General features: G+C 40.3%; 1 protein-coding gene across 4 annotated transcripts in view; it reads left to right on the top strand.

Annotated features, from left to right (window-relative positions):
• Window positions 1-3,144: 3,144 nt before the first annotated feature.
• The window catches only part of GUCY1A1 (guanylate cyclase 1 soluble subunit alpha 1), a 37,324-nt gene continuing 25,618 nt past the window's right edge, over window positions 3,145-14,850 (top strand). The window contains exon 1 of one of the 4 annotated variants that reach the window (XM_082050491.1): window positions 3,145-3,329. The gene's annotated coding sequence lies outside the window, so the exon portion shown is untranslated. Of the gene's footprint in view, window positions 3,330-3,374; window positions 3,745-14,850 lie in introns of those variants that run through there. The other 3 variants (XM_082050490.1, XM_082050488.1, XM_082050489.1) reach the window with 3 other exon arrangements.

The following is a 14,850-nucleotide window of genomic DNA, read 5'->3' on the forward strand; positions in this document are numbered from 1 at the left end:
ATGCAAATAGTATCATTTGGGCTGCAATAAACCTTATATGGCCTGCAATAGGAAGACCACAGACAGCAGGTGGAGGGAGGGAATGCCTCCCTTCTACTCAGCAGTGGTGAAACACATCTGGAGCACTGGGTCTATGCCTGGGCTCCCCAGTACAAGAGAGACTTTCTGCAGCAAGTCCAGCAAAGGGCTGCTAAGATGATGAAGGGATTGCAGCACCTGATATATGAGTAGAAGTTGAGACAGCTGTGACTGTTCAGTCTAGAGAAAAGAATGCTCAGGGAGACCTTATCCACATGTATAAATATCTGATGGGAAAGAAAAGAATAGGGAGCCGGACTCTTCTCAGCAGCATCCTGTGAAAAAAACAGAAATACACAAACTGAAATACAGGAAATTCCATTTAAACACAGGAAAAAACTTTTTTGCTGTGTGCATTGTCAAACAGTACAACACATTGCCTATGGAGGTTGTGGAGTCCTCATCCTTGGAGATATTAAACACCTGACTGGACACTACCCTGAACAACATGCTCTACTTGACCCTGCTTTCAGCAGCAGGGCTGGACCAGCTCAAGTCCAGGGGTGCCTCACAACCTCTGTTTTTTGCCAGCTCTGTGATCTGCCAGCATCTGCAGCCCCATGGTGACGGTGCCTGAAGCAGTAAAGGCTGAGCCATCAGTTGTTCAGCACCACAGCTCTGGGCTGCAGCTTTCGGTACTTTCAGAAATTTCAGTTGTCACGGGGGAGATGATAAATTTGAGAGGTGCTTCTTTGAAGACATCTGATTTTTGAGAACTTGATTTATATACAACAGGTGCCAGTAAATGGCAGTTTAGGAGTACTGATTATGCTCTAAATTATGATGCCCTTATATTTGATTGCACATGCATCTTAGCATCATTACATATAATATATACATATAATATAAACTTTCTGTTTTACTGGTCAAAACCAGATCTTTAATTTAAAAAAGAAAAATTAAGGAAATGTGGCAATTTTCAAGTGTGACATAAGTGTTTCTTGATGGAAACACAGTTTCTTTTTGGTGTGTGTAAAATTTTATGAAATAAATTTATCTAATCTAATCTTGCTTAGAGAACCAACTGTTCAGTAACTAAAGTAAAATGATTACTGCCTTATATTTATATTTCAACTAATCTAATTTGAAACAGTATTTTCTTCTCCCAATAGTCATTGCAAAGGTCTTACTTATATGCATTTTTTTTTGTTTCTTATTTTGTGCAAGTTTGCAAGTCATTACTAGTACATTGAGGGGATGAACAGTGTTTTTTAAACAACCCTGGGAGACCTTTCGGTGCTGATGATCCAGTTACTCACCAAATGTCCAAATTCACCCATTGCCTGGCATTAATTCATTGCACTGAACACGGCAGGTTTACACTGCAGTGATCACCATATCTAAATTTGCACAGCGCATCCCGGAACACGGAACAGTCATTCTCTGTGCAACAGAAGCTCTTACTCCTTTTTGGTACAGAAACTTGATAATGGAATTCATTTATATCAGTTGCTCAGAGGCTGGTTGTACACTTTTTTTTTTTTTTAAACAGAAGAAGCTGGTTCCATGAGGCAAGAAAAGTGGGACTAAACAGCAAGAGTTAGGGTAGTTTGCAGATAAGGGCAAACATTAGCAAGACCATGCCTTGCCTTGAGATTAATCTTTGTTTCTGGAGGCAAGAGGCCGCATCGATACATTATCTATTAATACAGTAATTTTCTGAAGTACACAATGTCCTAGACTATTTAGCACTCAATTAAGCTTCACACTGCTTGTCAATAACTTCAGAAATGGCAACAAAATGGGTTTTGGTAGATTATTTTCAGCTGACTAACTGGTGGTTGAAGGAATTTGTCAGTTCTTTACTCTAGCTGACAGGTTTATCTTCTTTGAACACTGCAGGGAAGGAAGCATGGTGTGAAGCAGATATATTTATTAAACCCGTTTTCAGTTCTGGCAGTCAAGGAGGCAACAAAACATTCACATCTTGAGCTCTTGCGTAAAGCAGGTCTGTTCAAAACCACTTGGTGAGGTGCAGCTTTTCTTTTAGTTGATTTCAACTCTCTCTTCTGCACTAGCTTGTTAAGCTACAACAGAGAGCTAAAATAAATGATTACCCGTTCTCCTCTTGCCATGTAGGTATGGTGCTCCTCCAAACGCAGACTTCAGCTTACAACAGCTGTTTTTCTTGGTGAAATCTTCTGTTTGCTTCCATGTGACTTGATAAGGCAGCTAATCCTAGTGTGAGGTCAGTCACTATTAATTGTCCGAGTCTAACAAAATAAAGATTTCTGACCCCGGGCTTCCAAAAAACAACAACTGTTTTCATGATGAAAATCCTATAAGTGTGTTATGATGTTAGTGAAGATTTAAAATTGTGGAGTAGTCATTCTGTTTTGTTGGAGGTATGTAAGAATTAAGAGTATGATTTCAGACCTGGACAACTCTATAAAACGTGGTTTATGAATCTGCATTTTAAATTGAACTTAACTTGGCTCTCCGATATTCCAAAGTTCTTTGGATTACTTTTGTTTTCTGTGCTTATTTGGAAAGTGTCGTTTCCCTTCTGTGAGCACGCAGCTGTTAGCCATAATAGTCACACTGCAAAGCCACAGTAAAAATGTATATATTATGGATTGTATATATTATGGATTGTATATATTCTAGATTGCACAGAGTATCACTAGCAACAAGTAAATCAAAGCCGTAGTAGAAAAAGTGCAAATAAAACAAATGTGGTAGTACACAATTTTCAAATTGAAGAGTAATGGGAAGGACACTTGCGTGGAAAAGACACCAGCAAGCACAACGCCTTCAACCCCTGATGACACTGGTTCCCACCCGTGCAGAAGCTGCAAACGGAAGCTCCTGCCCCTGCGCAAACTGACATTTCCCGAAATCTAAATTCGTGCAGAGCTGCACGAAGAGGGGGAAACACCCCAACCCCTCACACCCTGGCCGTAACGGTGAAGCGGGCGGCAGCCGGGCAGTACGTGCCCCTCTGGCAGCCCAGCTGAAGCCCCGCACCAGGAGCCACCACCGCGCAAGGGCCGCGGAGCACCCCGGGGCACCGCGCCTCCCCCGCGCCGCCGCCACCGCCCGCGCCGCGGCCCGAGGCCGCCCGCCCCGGCCCTGATTGGGCCCGCGGGGAGGCCCCTCCCGCCGCCCCCCCAGCCCGCCCGCCCGGGCGGCCCCGCCGCCGCACCGCGCCCGCTCCCCAAATACACCTTTGCGGCGCCAGGGATCGGCAGCGGCGCCCTGCCCAGAGCCCCTCCGTGGGGCTGCGCGGCCGCGGGCACCCCCGCGCCATGGTGAGTGAGCGGCGCCTGAGGCGCGGAGCGGGGCGCGGAGCGGAGCGGGGCGGCGGGGACCCTGGACAGCGCTGGGACGGGGCGTCCAGCCGTGCCAGCGGGGAGCGGGGCGCTCGGGGCAGCGCCGGGGCCGGGTCTCTCGGGCGGCCATGCCATGTGGGGCTGAGCCCCGGGATCGGGGGGACGCGGGCAGCCCCCTCCCCTCAGCACCCCCAGCCCCGTTTGCAGCGTGCCCCGCGCCAAATATGGTCTTGAGCGAAATATGTCGCGATTCGGGGCTGGGAGCGACGTGGGAGCTCGTTGAGGTACTCGGGAGGCCTTTGTGCATTGTGGAGGCTTTCTAAGAATTCGCGAACTGCTCGTGCCCGTCAAGCTAATTGAACCATTCAGGCTGGTTTTACTGCATTATACTTAGGTAAGGTTTCTTATCTGGTGTTCAGAGTAATTCATATCATTACACTTCATGAATTAGACACAAACCTCATATTTAATCATATACTTGGTGCTCTAACAATAAATTCATTTTTGCATTTCTTATTCCATTTTTTTTTTTCCTCTAGGAAGAATAAATGAAACCCCAAACTATGTTACATTCATTATGACCAGCAGTTTACTTTTTGCAGCCGATTTTCTTGGCTCTGCTATTCCTTCTATTTTTTAAAGACTTCAGGCTTGTAATTAATTTTCTGAGTGAATAGAGTTGTTTCTGTGGGTGAAGTTCAGGGACCATTACAAGCCTACGGCCTAGTAGTCCCTTTATAAAATCATCTCTGTGTATGAATGTGAGACACTTGAAAAGTTTTTCTCTTGGATGTGAAGGAGTACTTTTTATACATCTTGTGTACTTGCTCAGGCTTGATCTAATGCTCCTCCTAAAATGGCTTTGTCTTCGGAGCTGGTCACTTATTGTCTGTATGTACTGACATGGGTTTCTAACTTCAAAGGATGAGTTAACAGGAAAAAAAGTCCTGAGGAAGGATGTGTTATTACTAAAAATGAGTATTGGGGTGAAATGGACTGTTAGTAATGCTGGATTTGGGCTGTGCACTTTCACTGTACTACAGGATACACTGTGCTGCATATGGGTTGGTCTGAAGAGAAATGGTAAGACTTTTGGTAGCTGAAATACTAGTAGGAAAAATAAATTTGTGTTCGCTCACATTTTCCATTGTGAAGTCTCAGAGTACAGAGTTACAGAGAAATGTAACAGAGCAATGTTTCATAACAAGTGTAAGAGTTTAATTATCTTTCTACGAATAGAACAAAGTGTTTTACTTATTTGGAAATGGTCTAATGTTATAGTTTTTCCTAAGACAAATCTCCCAATGGAGCCACTCCCTTTTCTTTTACTTACGATTCAGATGAATTGTTTCCAAACCAGAGAAAGTAGGCACAAGAAAGCATATACTTTAGATCGCGTAAGTGGGTCTACTGCTTTTCTAGGGTTAGAAACAGAAGGTGGTGACAGCCCATGCTGGAAAGAGATTTTGATAACAGACTGTTTTACATAATTAATCAGAATTTAAGCAATTTAAGCAACCAGGGAATGCATGCAAATATGTTACAAATGCAAGCACGGAAAGTTCTCTTTATTGTAGAGAAGTTTATTTCTTGGATTGTGTTGCTCTGGGGCACCACATATGGCCATACATTCTGCAGCTCTGATTACTATTCTGTTGCTTTGCCAGTAGCAAGAACCTTAAATGAACTAGGTGATTGTAAGGAAGCATGACAAATACTGTATTGGTGATGTAAGAGACTTTATGCTCCACATTCTCAGAAGAGAGAAGCAATTGCTGAAATCATGCTGGTCTAAAGCACACAGAAAAAGTAAGGAAGGAGAAAGAAGGAAATCACATCCTGAGATCTCCTGGTTGTATTTTTTTCCATGGAATTATGTAGCTTGTATTATGAGTCTTGATAGTGCAAGATCATAAGCCAAACATTGGAAGAGAAAATTAGTTCTACACTGGGTTTGTACCCTTTTTTGACATTGTCAATAGAATGGCTCACCATCCTCTCTCCCACTGGTTCACCTGCTGAGTATTCATTTAAATAATTCAATTGAGTTTTCGATGAACTGTTAAAAAGGCGAAGTCAAGGTTAGTCTTTGATGCCATGTCCATAAAAGTAAGTGCTAAAGTCTTGTATATTTGTCTTACTCTGATTAATGCTTTCTTTAAAAAATCTGTCTTTAACCATTCTATGACAGTTTGTTTCAAAACAGACCCCATAGTGAAATCAAAACATAAGTAGAGTTTATAATAAAATATAATACTCAAAACATCAGCAGCAGTGAAAACCTGGTTATATCATGTTGTAAAAGGTAAAATATCACAGCCTTTATCAAGATAAATGCCTCCTGTTTGAAATGCTAGAAAAAATACTGGCACTCAAAGTAAGCAATCCAACAAGTCAAAGTAGAATCTGTAGCAAATGCAGCTATTTTTTTTTTTAAACTGAGTTGTTAAACGAAAAGATGTAAACGATCCCTTAGTGTTTTGTTGTTTTTTTAAAAAAAGCACGTCAGTAATCTAAGGAAACAGGCACAACATGCTAAATTATCAACAAGGAAATATGTATTAGAAGGTACTGGCCATATTTTTTATCTACTCTGTAGGCAAGCAGCAAGTTTCCTTTTTTTATACAAACTCATTTATCTAAGAAAAGTTCAATATAAGTAAAAAGAAGTGTTTAAAATAGTTAACTGGACATGTTTTAAGGAATTTAGTTGTAATGATATTTAGGAATCATTACATTTTAGCTTGCACATTTTATTTGCAAATGACAATTGAGCTGTGGAGAGCTGCCATTAGAGATTCTTTGCTGAAATTCCTCTCACATTTTGTACTATGCTTTTATAAGATCTGTATGTGTTTATTAAAATTCACTGCATTTATTTAGATGTTTAACACTGCAATTAAGATGCTTAGCACTTGAAATTTAAATTAAGCCAAATCTCACATTTGACATTACTTTGAATACTCTTTTCAGCATGTTTTGAGCATCTGAGATATGGCCATAATGCGTATGATATATATTCAGCAAGTCTTGCATGACTAGTTGTACCAGGAGTAAAGATTCAGTTTTACCATTTAATAAATATTAATATTTTAAAGTCAGTGATCAAGGCATAAGTCTTTGTTCAAGAAAGCAACACTGGTCAGGACAGAGTATTAGTATCTACTTAATTTTAAAATTCCAATAGGATTTAAGCATGTGCATGAATGGGCTAGGACTTCTGGCTAGGGCTTCTAGCTAGGGCGTAAACAACAATTTTTTTTTTTTTTTTTTGTTAACAAAGGCAGCAAAATTTGCTAGAGACAGCAGGTTTTTTGTTAGGTTTTTGCATATAGAACCACCTGCTATGAAACACTTGAAAAGATCACATTAATATCTCTAATGAAGCCTTTTACTTGTAACATTGGCATTGATTGCTACTCATTTGGTGACATGCTGTTCTTTCAGGTTTTTGGTTGTCCTGCTCAGCTGATGCCACTCTTAGCTCAGTGCTAGTGTTTCCTTGTCATTTTGGCTCCTCATTTGTGGACGCTTTTTTATTTTTGTAGATGCAGAGTCTGGAGCAAGTTGACATCTACTTCCTTTACGTAGGAGCGTGGGTTTCAGTGCTGTCAGTTCTGCTGCTTCATGACCTAAGTCAGAGCAAATATGGTCTCTAGGGATTAATTTTACTTCACCACACAGAGACCTCACCAAGTCCTGTTCTTTGCTTCAGACCTCAAGTAAAGTTGAGCTTCAGGGCTTCCATAGGCCTTCAGCCTTTGGGAGAATCTCACCCTATCGGAGAACGATACTCACTTCCACTTATATTTACTATTACACTTTAGTTTTGTTAAGTGGAATCAATGCCCTTGCTAAGAATATTACTGCTTTCAGGTGTAACTGCGGGGTATTTTAACTAACATTCACATTTGACTGAAATGCTCCCTTCCGCAGTTCAGACCCTCACCGCTAATTTAGGCACCCTCCTTGCTTGTCAAACTCAGCTGATCTGTACTAGCCATTATTCTTGATTTTACTGCTCTGACTCCTTAAATTAGTTCCTTTGTGTTGCTTAAAGCCAACTTGTGAATTTAATTTCTTCTTGCATATTGATACTAGAATAGCTGTTCCAAAAGAATGGTGCCCTGCTAGCAGAAGTATTCAAACAAACCACCTCCTCGTGCAAGTCAGCACCAGCAGGCTGCTTTCTTACAGGCAGCACACTGAGCCTAGATCATAATCAAGTTGTGACCTTCTGTATTATTTCTGAGAGGGCACTTCTTTGACAAGGCCCCTGGTCTGTACATCCTGTGCATACGTATCTGCCTGAATGAGAACAGAATGCTACGCTCTCCTTGCTTGAGTGCCAAGGCCACGTGTTCTCTGCCCTGGAACAAGGAGGAAAATGCCAGAAGACTTGCATTCCAGCTGTGGGGCACGGAGCTGTCTGAAACCCTCTCTCGGGACTGTTTGGCTATGCCTTGCACTTTACGCGTGGCTATGCCCATGGATTGTTTCAGTTAAGTCCCTATAGGTCAGCCATGCAGTTGCTTAGGAAGAGAGCTTTTGTTGTGTGGGTTGGAGTGTAGAAAGCACACATCCTGCATCATCATCACAGTATCACAGTATCACAGTATGTTTGGGATTGGAAGGGACCTCAAAAGATCATCTAGTCCAATCCCCCTGCTGGAGCAGGAACGCCTAGGTGAGGTCGCACAGGAACATGTCCAGGTGGGTTTTGAATGTCTCCAGAGAAGGAGACTCCACAACCCCCCTGGGCAGCCTGTTCCAGTGCTCTGTCACCCTTACTGAGAAGAAGTTTTTTCTCAAATTTAAGTGGAACCTCTTGTGTTCCAGCTTGATCCCATTACCCCTTGTCCTATCATTGTTTGCCACCGAGAAGAGCCTGGCTCCATCCTCGTGGCACTCATCATGGAGGAGACTGGAACCAGTACTGAAGATTTTGTCAAGTGTCATGGAATCTAACTCTTAGACAACTATTTGTATTAGGGAGTTGCAGGGAATATCCCATGCAAGTCATCCAATTGTTTCAGTGTGAGGCAAAAAATTTCTTACTATATGGCAATGTGCTAAAATCCTTTCATTATTTTCTCCTCCACAAATGGAAATTGAAAGAAACAAATATTTATTGAGTCTCTTAATCAGCCACATTCTAAGGTATTCAGAACAAAAATATATCAGTCTTTTGTGGAAAATGTATTTTGTGGGAATCCTCCTGGTATAATTGTAGAACATCATTTATTCCAGAGGATGTGGTAAACCTTACAGATTCTGTGATGCCACATACAGTAGTTGCTGCTAAACTGTCCACTTTTAATGAATAATAGCACAGTTATTTTTGAGATGCCGGAAACAGATTTCTCTATGGCGTATTAGATAGGAGTGTGATGATTGCCTTTCTAATGCTGATCCATGTAAACGTGTGTTTAATTTCATTTTAACGTTGCATTTCACTTGGCACTTGATACAGATGGAGATTGACAAAAGTTGTTCAGGGAAAGCTGATTTCCCTCTTTGGCAAATACAGAAACTCTTCACACATGAAAGAGCATTAGAAAAGGCTGACTACAATGGAAGAACACCTCAGTGAGATTTCCAGTCTGTTGCTTCGAAAAATTGGGATTTTACGTTTGCTCATAATTATTTCTGTGATTCGAAACCAGAAGACAATATACCCAGTTGCCGTCTTCTGGTTAGTAGGGAGGGGTGTCTGCTTATTAATAGCTGTGTGGCTCCCTAGTCCTGACTGCAGGCACCCTGGAGCCTAAAATACTCCATGCAGTTCCTGTTTTAAATAGCATTGCTAAAAATGGCAAAATTTCCATGTCTTTGGAGAAAGCATGCATCAATCTAACTTTAAATGTCTTTTTTTTTTTTTTTTTTCCCCAAAACTGTCTTCATAGTTGTGTGTTTGCACTGGTAAACTAAGAGTGCAAACCCACTTGTTTCATGTTGAGAAAAAATATTTGGTGGATTGATGAACTGTTCAAATTTTGGTGAAAACATAGCCACTAGTCCACAGAACTCACAAAGCACGTTTAGAGGTAGGATTTTAGAGTTTCCACAGGGGAAGGATGGTACAAAGGGAAGGATAGTTTTGCGGCTTAAGAAACTTCGAAAGGCTTTTGGTCAATGTGGAATTTTTTATTTTTTAATTTTTTTTTAAAGTCAGAAAATCATGACAGCAATAATTACAATTAATTTTAGATCTAGTTAAATGCATATTTTGATGCAGTTAGAGCTTCCCAAACAGGTTGCATGATATTAATAAAACCAGCCAAGAGGAAATGCCTTTCCTATTAGCAATTACAGAGCCTTCAGATACGAGAGAAAGAAGTTAAACCTGGTGTGTGTTAGGCATGAAGCTATAAGGTGAGGACACCTTCCTTGTTCTGCTTTTTTATATATAGTATGTACACCCTTTTTTGAATCCTACCTGCAAAATCTAGTTGAATTTCGCTTGTAGAAATGTGCAAGCGTTTCAGTCCCATTTTTATTTTTAAAATCTGGCTGCAAATTTTGACAAGGTCTTTGACCTGACTTTTGTAAATGACTCAGATCTACTGAACTCCTGGCCAAAAACCTTCTGCCGCTGTGTTCAAGAGATCTGGATTCACTTCTTGGCTCAGCTGCAGTCTTTCTTCTGTGATCCCCAGCATGCCTTATTTCCCCACTTCTGAAAGAGGCATTGTAACGCTTCCTTTCATATCCCATTTTTTCTGTCTTAGTTATTTAGAGGGCAAACCCTTCAGGTCAGACATAATCTTTCACTGTATATTTGTATATGGCCCTGATCTTAGTTTTGGCCTTCTGGGAAGTTAAAATAAATAATACACCTAGCAACAGTGATAAAGAAAAAGCAGAATGTAAGTTAACATTGGCACAATTTCTCTGCTGAGCAACCTGCCCAAGGATGAACTCACCAGACAGAAGGTTTAATACTAGTATTTCCATTTAAGCAAAGGCTTCATAAGAATTTTCACATGTTGACAAAGTATCAGTCTTGCTGACTGAATGGTGGCCTACATGAATGCTAGGAGGTATTAAAATAGTTTGCTTCCCAGACAAAAACATTTGGTTGTGTGGTGGCAATGAAACAGCATAGAGGGGACCAGTCTTTGAGCCAGAAGGTATGCATGGCTTGCAAAACATTTCGATGGGCTAACGAGGCAGAAACTACATTTGTAGTATGATACCGAACATTTACAGCTGATCTGAAAATGAATATCAACTTAGATCAGCTCTGCACTTGCTCTGCATGTCACACACTCCAGATGCAGCATATGCATGCAGCGATGCAGCATATGAGTCAACTATATGTGGAAAAAGTCATTGACCATAACAATAGTAAGTTTTAGAATGGCTTAGTCAAAGTTTGAAGTGTGCAACGATACCATGCTTGAGATGATGGTGGTGAGCACCATGAAAAGATAATTATTCTCTTAGAAGATCAGAGACTGGCACTAGTAAATACTAGTAAAAAATGTTTTCAGTTGTTGATTAATATAATATATGAAACGTAATTTAATTATATAACCCAGTTTCTCTTTGAAAAGATTGTAATTTGCAGTTCTAAGCAATACTAAGTTGTAAGCAAAAATAGGTTTAAACAACAGAGGGGACTTACAAGTTAAAAGTATCTTTTCAAATTGGCTTTGAAACTGTGAAGAGTAAGGAGTACTGATGGAACACAGGATTATGACTTACATGTAGCAAGAGCTAAAAAAGAACATCCATCCCTGCCTGTGTTGTGGGCAGATTTTTGTTAGCAATAAATTGGAAGAGGAAATAAATAAGATAAGAAAACTAAATTAGAGTAGTAGTGGCAGAAAAACATCTAATGGGGTTGGTGTATTTAAAAAGATATGGTTGGATTTTATTGCAGTTTTTGTAATGCACTGTATTGTAAATGGCTGATCTGTGAAATGCCGGAATAAATATGCAAAAAAAGGCAGTTTTGCAAGTATTTGTATAACATATTCTCACTGTTTTCTTTCCCAGCTGTTACTCTACAACCATGGAAAACCCTCATAATCTTTAGTAAAATATTAATAAATGTATTCAGATCTTTAATGCTAAACTTAGGTTTGGTACCCTGTCTTTCAGCAAAGAAGCTGCGTTACTTAGGAATGCAATCCTGTTGTCTGTTTAATATATTATGGGGAGTGTGGGATTTAGATGCCTGGTATAAACAGTTGAAAACCCAGAGCAAAGGTTTACAACATGAATATTCTGCAAAGATACTTGTGATACTGTGAGGACTTAATTTCTCCATTGTCACAGGATACTTGTAAAGTTAGCGCTTTTGTCTCGTTGGAACTTGCCAAGTACAAATATTTACAACAAATGTTTTGAATTTTCAACGTCACCTAAACTGTAAGCAGAAATGTCAAAAGTTTCTGACCCCATGCAAAGAAAGACTATACACAGTGCAGCAAACTTTCTTTCATCTTTTTTTTTTAACCTGGTGAGAGTGCACAGTCTGCAAGATTCATGGTGCTTCCAGATACTCCAGAAGAACAAAAGGCTTAAAAAAATATTGTCTTCATCTTGGCAGGAAAATCTTCATGACAGAGATACTACCTTTCTTTACCATTAAACTTAGGTCTTTGGTTATATCCTCATGCCTCTCATTCTCTCCCTCTGCCCCAGCTATATACGTGGTCCCTCAAACTTTTCATCTTGGAATTTCATAGGTTTCTAGAAGAAGGGAGAACTTCATATGTAGCATCCTTTTTCCGTGCACATACATACACAAACACAGAGGTGCAACCTATTATTTGTTACCAGATTTCTTTGATCAAGAACCCAGTTAACAATAAATCTAACTTGCCAGTCAGAGAAGCATTTCTTTTCAGGATGATATTCAAATGACATTCGAAACCTATTTGAAGTAATCCTCTGAGTACATATGGCCTTGCTAGGGCCAGAATTGGATTTTGGTTCGTTTTTAGGTTTTCTCCCACAGTTGACTGTCCAGGTTCTCTGCCCTTTCACCTCTGAAAAGGCTGAACTGTTTTCTGTGCTGGCTGGGAGCTGCTATTCACAGCACCAGTATGCAACATAGCAAGTTGGAGACATCCTATTACCTGGCCCCATTTTTGAAATGAATGTTGTTTCCTAATATAATTAAAAAAACCACCAGGTGTTCAGTGGTGGATGCGTGTTTTACAGATTTAGAAAACAGCACATACAGAGTTGTTGTTCTTTAGCATTCTGGCGGGAAATAGTACTTGAAGGGTCTTTGATGGGGGACGGCTCCTACACTAAGAGTGAGTGTTATGATATCTGGGTAGTTTATCTATCATTGCACAAGCTGAAGTGTTGAGACAAAGATATTTAACAGTTACATTTGATATTAGTTTTGGTTCTCAACCTAGTAGATCTGAGATGACCCCATTCTCTTAGTAAAGGCAATGCAGCCGAGATCCTCAACAGTCCTTGGTGCCACTTCGGGGTTCAGATTTCAGCCTTCAAGGGTGACTGAGACCTCATGTCCACTGGCCAGCTGTCATTTCCCCATTCCTACCTGCTGCTGCTTCTCTTTAACTGACTCTCTCATTTGGAGCCCCAGCCTGTAGAGCAAAATTCTTATGCTGTGTTCCGTGCTCATTTTGCCTGAAGACTGAAACCCAAAGACTCCCAGCACTGAAGCATAAATTGCCACATGGTGAACGAAGAACTGAGTGCCCTTGCAGTTCCTTACCTTCTCTGGTGGCACAGCGGTTATTGGTGGTTTGCAGCTGCTGGTGGTCGCTGACACCGGTGCAGCTCCACGCTGCCTCTCTGGGATGCAGGTCAGGGCCTTCAGGGAAGCCAGGTAAGTGGTGCTTCCATCCTGGGATCTCAGATGCCTGCGCGGCACTGACGGGTATTTCGAAAGGCCTGATGGAGAGAGGAAAGAGGTGCCTTATAGACATAAAGGAGAAGAGTAATATCTTTACAAAATAAAATATAAAACTATGAAATCTTAAATCAGGAACAATGTGTATCTGGACTTTAACTTACAAGTCAATGCCATTTATAACAAAATACTAGAAAATGGCATGTGAAATGTCCAAGCCTAGAAAGTTTTTACTTCTTTATTAACATGGGGTAAATTCATCACACAATGCCGCAAAACAGGGTGTCTCATGCCCTGGCTCCTATTAGATGCTAGTGAGGCAAAACACTGAAAGTAGAAATTTGGTCTTGGCAGCTGAATCAGGGTGATAAACACTTATCCTTCCTTAATTGTGCAACACAGAGTAACATAAAACCAACAGAGTTGGTTAAAACACAAGCTGTAACTACCACAAAAAAAAAAAAATCCCCTAAAATCTAAAATATTGCTGAAAAGCTCCTTGAAATTATCACTGACACATTACAGAAAAATTGTTTGCATGAGTACCCACCATACTTCAGTGCATTTGTTTGTAAAGAAAAAGCGATATATCAATAAGAGAACTGTCTGCCTTTGCAAATTGTTTTGTTCTATTACCCATGTTTTCCTTCTTTCTTACTTTTTTTTTTTTAATCCTCATGCCTTTCTACAGCCTTCCTCGTCTACTTTATTCTGTTTTTTCCTCCTTGCTCCTTTATTCTGTCTGTATCTCCCTTCTGTCATTTTTCTTTCTCATATAAGAACAGCAGATATCTCAAAATAGCACTACAATAGATGATAAAAACTATGCTATCTGAGAAATGGAGCAAAACCGTAATCCTTCAGACTTCGGTAAGAATGCTGTGATGTTAACATTGTTGCAGTCAATGCAATTATACAGGTTGTGAGATGAAAAACCATGGGCAGTTCTAGGTACTCTACATAGAATAATTCCAGGAAGATTACCCTGTGGTTCACACAATGCACAAAGTTCAGGTTATGTATCACAGAAACATATTGTGTATTAGTTTGAATGACAAACATATTTTTGGTAAGGGTTTTCCATATGATTCTAGTCTTTTAGAAAATCCAAATCCTCTGCTGAAATCATTTTACTTGTTTTATTTAATTTACCTCCGTATTTAAACCCTTAATTTGTACCTCAGTTGAGAGGCTGGTGATTGGTACGTCTGAGCAGAGATTCTGCATTGTGTTCCTTTTTAACCCTTTCTTGGACTTCCATCCTCCAAATCTCTTAATCTGTTTAATCTCTTTTAATATGAAATGCTTGCCACAAAAATCAGTGAATTTCAATTGAATTTACAAGCATTTCAAGGCAAACATGTGCTTCTGTGCCAATCTCTGCCTGGCACTAAAATATCCCGAACTGAAGCAGACACTAGAGTTTTAAAAAAGCTGGATGATATTATTTTTACTGTTGTGGGATTTAATATTCAAGTTTGATATTGTTACAAGAAGCTGCAATTCAGCAGCTAATGCACTTGAATCAGTATAATGCATGGTTTGGAAAATGCTAGATCTTTCTAAATGCATCTGATAAAACCGAGGGAGCAGCATCAAGGGAGGCTTCCACTGTTTGATGAATTTTTAGCTGTAAGGGTGGATCTTTTCTCT

This window comes from Streptopelia decaocto (genome assembly GCF_964273445.1).
Source record: "Streptopelia decaocto genome assembly, chromosome: 4".
In the NCBI taxonomy this organism is placed as follows: Eukaryota; Metazoa; Chordata; class Aves; order Columbiformes; family Columbidae; genus Streptopelia; species Streptopelia decaocto.